The 4,604-nt window shown below is 45.8% G+C and overlaps 1 non-coding gene across 1 annotated transcript; it reads right to left on the reverse strand.

The window, feature by feature from the left end:
* Positions 1-4,103: 4,103 nt before the first annotated feature.
* Positions 4,104-4,266, reverse strand: LOC111763986 (U1 spliceosomal RNA). Its single transcript, XR_002796700.1, has one exon. It is a non-coding gene; the product is annotated as a U1 spliceosomal RNA (small nuclear RNA).
* Between the last annotated feature and the right edge of the window lie 338 nt (positions 4,267-4,604).

A 4,604-nucleotide genomic window follows, 5' to 3' on the forward strand; every position in this document is an offset into this window, starting at 1 on the left:
CATGTGATAAAATTACACGGAACTGAATAGACATGAAAAATGTGTACAAGTACAAATGGGTTCGTCTGAATAAGTGGATTGTATCAACATCATCATCCTGGTGGCGCTATTGGTACTATCGTTTTGCAAGTTGTTGCCTCAGCACCCCAAAATTTTAAAAAAATATTTTGGTAAAAATACAGCCAATGTGAAGCGAATGGAATCACTTCATTCTTGTGTTTAAAGCTCTCCTGTGCTGGGTCTGCTGTGGAGGGGCGTGGTAAGATCTCCCTCAGCCAAGAGGGACTTGGCAGCTCACAGTGTGGTCAGTGGACAGCCTGCAGCTGTGGTGCTTCATGTTCCACCTCCACTCCCAAGCTGAGCTTACCTGGACAGTGCCAGCTGGTGACTGGGGACAGTGATGCCCTGTGGTGGTCTGGAGTTGTGTGCACCCTAGAAAAACATGTTCTTAAATTTAGTCTCTTCCTGTGGGTGTGGACGCATTGTAAGCAGGACCTTTTGATGAGGATACTTCACTTAAGGTGTGGCTCACCTCATTCAGAATGGGTCTTACTCCTCTTCCTGGAATCTTAACAAGAGAATGAAATTCAGACAAAGAGGGAGAAAGCCATGGAAGCCTGAAGCTGAAATCAAGGAAACTTGGAAGAGCAGGGAGAGACCAGCAAATGCTGCCATGACTTGCCACGTGAGAGAGGAGCTGGGGATCGCCAGCAGCCAGTTTTGGGGAAGAAAGTATTGCCTTTGATTTGGACATTTTCTTGGCGTCAAGACTGTAAGCTAATAAATTCCCATTGTTTAAACCAACTCATTTCATGGTATTTTTTCTGGAGCAGACTAGGAAAGTAAAACATGCTCTGTGGCTCACCATTTACAGCCAAATAGGATGCCTGCTTAGACAAGCAGCCCTTTGGCTGGCTATGATTTTCTGAGAGCCTCACTGCTGTCTGAGGGTGTCCGCTATTCTTCCCACATGTCAGAATTGCATCCTGCTGTGAGATCTTCCTTACCAGCTCCTCTCCTTCCCTCTTCCTCTTATCTCTCCCTGTCATTGTACAAACTACATAGTTTGCACTTCTAACTCTTTCTTGTGTCTCCTTTCTGGAGGAACTGAACTGACACACTGGCTTCCCATTGCCTTCAGGACATGCTTGTGGACTATACACAAGAAATCTAGTGGGTCCCCTACCTTCTCCAGCTTCTGAGGGTTCTATCTCTGTGTTTTCCTGTCACCTGAACCTTCTCTGCCACTATGGACTTTCTATTGGTTCCTTGAATTTAAGCTCCTTCCACTATGGGTCCTTGCACTGGCTGTGTCCTTCTGGAGAGCTCTGTTTCTCACTCAAGTAAATCCCACTGCCCTTTGGATATTGGCTCAGTTGTCACTCTTCAGAGAGCTTTCTCTTGATCCCTCTGACCATATCATACTCCCTTTGCAGTTTCTTTGCTCTTTCCTGCTTATGTAACTATCTGATTAATTTATTACTCTCCCAATACACTGTAAGCCAAGATACTGGGTGTTTTGTTTGTTGTTGAGTTCCAAGCATCCATCCCATGTTTGGGATTTGGTAAATATTTGTTGAATGAATAGACAAATTGATTACCTGTAAGAGGATGGAACAGTTTTCTCCATCTATATTCTCTTAATTTCACAAAGTTTTGTGCAAGTTATTTTATTTGGGAAACCAGGGAACATGTAGAGTAACCAACGACTTTGCTTTTCATACACTGATACCTCCTAAGCCTGTCTGTGCTTAAACTGCAGCCCACTCCCAGCAGTACTAGAGGCCCTTCTGTATTCTCTGGGGACCCATAACTGCAATATCTTAAGTCTGATGGTGATTTGCTAATCAAGAGTTTTACTTCTTCCTCTAATCCCCTAATGAAATAAAAAAGGAAAGAAGGCCATTACAGCAAGGTGGTTTCTCATCCTTAACAAACAATCCTCATAAAATGCTAATTAAGCAATAAATCCAATGGACAAACTGTGAGTGGCTGACTTGCATTTTTTAAGCTAACAAGTATTTGTAGTTTTATGATGGCTGGTGAGGTCATCATGAATTTCCCAGAGTTAATGTTTGACTCCATAAACCTCCCATCTCCCTGAGGGGGGCCATTGTTCAAGTTTCATGAAAATAAACCTTGGGGTGGGTCTATGTGAAATACTTTCTTTTTTTTTTAATGAATCCTTATGTTCAGAAGTTCATTTAAAACAAGCAAATAACAAATAATACACACATATGTACAGATGCAAGTGAATTACAATGACAAGTTATTAGTGCTACGCTAAATAAATGCCTAATGTATCTCAGCAAGATCTGATCAAAAACTTTAAAGAGTGGTTGATGTTTCAGACCCTCACCACCCTGTCCAGGTACTTGGACCCCAGTCCTCCAAACCTCTCCCCCTTCTCCTGCATGCCCAGTGCTAGGCTGGGACTGTGTCTCAGCTGCTCACCTGAGTTGCTCCATGTTTCACAGGCTACATTAGAGAGTGAGACAGAAGAGCTGAAATACTCTGTTACTTGCTCATAACACGTGTGTTCAATATCAAAGATAGAAGTCATACTCCAGGTTCCATCACCACAGATGAAACCTTTCCAGAACACTTACCTTTCTTTCCATGTTGTGCTGCTCCAGATCTTTAATCTTGCTGACCCCTCTCCCTGAAGCACATTTCTTCCACCTGGTCTACCCCCAGCAGCTTCGACCTGCAGTACCTTAGGAGCTCAGTCAAAGGCCGTCTCTGCTTGGAAGCACTTCCTCCATCCCACAAGTGTCCCTGACTCTGCCCTTGTAACAGCACCTGCCCTCCCCCGTGTTAACCTCAACTCTGAACTCTGAACTCTAGGCATGGAGTAGGTGCTTGGGAGGGTTTATGAAATTTCCATCCTTTAGAGCCTGGTCCTCTTCTCTTTCTTCCCTCCCACACTTTCTGTATCATCCTGAGGCTGTGTCAGCTTGAATGCATCATCATTATTGGAAAGAGTGGTTGCTTTCAGATTGGCCTATTTTAGCGGTTTGGGTGGATTTTGCAATTATTTTCCCCATAGAATCTAGTCTTCAAATGCAATATTACAGGGAATAAGTAAGTAAGACAGGTAGAGGTGGAGCCCCTCTGCTGGGGCTTGGGGCCTGATGGCTTGGGTGCTTCCTGTGCCTGAAGGGCCCCTGAGACAGCAGCACAGCATCCCCGAGGCTCCCCTGGAGCAAAGAGAACCCATCTCGGGCCTGCGATCTCTTGAGCTCCTTGCCTCTTGTGGTTTCCTAAGTCCAAGGCTGTGCTTACTCTAGGATTGGCACAGTTCTGAGATCTTAAGGCTACTACTACCCTATCTAGGAGGAGTCCCCCCATCCTTTCAAACATGGTCCAGAAAGGGCCTCCCACCCAGAGGGCTGGAGATCACTGGGAAGTGGGAAATTGATGTTGCTAGAGAAAGGAAGGTAAACTTGGGAGAAGAGTGGGAAACTGAGAGAGCTAAGGGTGTGAAGAGAACGGGGACCGAGTTCCCCTCCTGACGCGCAGGGCCGAGGGCCTCTGGTCCTTCTTGCTTGGCAGTTGAGGTCCCCCAAAACTCACTGGCATGACTTTATGAGGCTGGGCTACTTCCCTCGCATTTTAAACCTTTCAGAGCTTCCAGAGCATCCTGGCAGGCATTAGGCATCTTCAAACACCTGGCCAGAAGGGAGTGGGTGAACGACAGAGCTTATCAGGCCATAAAGATGTCCTCATAAGGAAACACTTCACTGTCTCTTTATCGCAATGATCTCATGATAAGGGTAATTCCAAAAGTTTTCCAAACATCATTTGGTCTAGAGAGACAAAGATGCCTATTGCCTGAAATAGACAAAGTTCATTTCTGTTTTTCATTATTGGCTTGTTCTGGAATCCCGGGGATGTGTCCGTGGGAATGACACATCTATTCTTTCTTCTTAACCTCATGAACTCAGCACCCAGCCTTGGCCAGAGTTGATTTTTGAGGGCTGGGCTGGACCTGGCAGAGACCCAGACATGGCAATCAATGGGCTGCTTCTGGCATCCTTAAAACATCTCTTCTCTGCCCTCATTTCCATGAGGGAAGCTGAAGTCATTTCTTCTTTTTTTTTCAGGGGAGAGCGTGAACACATTCCCCCACTGTCAAAAATTATGCAGTTGAGTTTCCCACATTTGGGGAAATCGCAGGGGTCAGCATGTCTGGAGGGCACTGGATATGTCGTGCCCTGGGAAAACCACCTGCACGATCGTGGTATCTCCCTGCCAGGTACGTATCATGATTTCTTCTTAAATATACTTTTTCTAGAATAGAAAACTGGTTTATGAGCCTCAAAAGAGTGGCCAGAGGCCGTGGGAAGTCTGCAGTCCCTGGCCTGCCTCCAGGCCTGCCTCTGAGTGGCTGTGTAGGCATAGAAAATCCATTGGACTCTAATATTTGTGGAAGCACATTCTTTGATCCTCTTCCCAATGAGAAGTGGAGTCTTCCCTTTGCGTCAGAGCTGGCCTGAGATGACTCTCCTCACCAATGGATTTCAGTAAAAGGATCTGTGACTGCCAGAGCTATGTGGTTAGCAGCCTCGCACTTTCTGCTCAGGCCCCTGGAACTCTCTTTG

The sequence above is a fragment of the Dasypus novemcinctus genome, chromosome 7 (genome assembly GCF_030445035.2).
Source record: "Dasypus novemcinctus isolate mDasNov1 chromosome 7, mDasNov1.1.hap2, whole genome shotgun sequence".
NCBI classification, from domain to species: domain Eukaryota; kingdom Metazoa; phylum Chordata; class Mammalia; order Cingulata; family Dasypodidae; genus Dasypus; species Dasypus novemcinctus.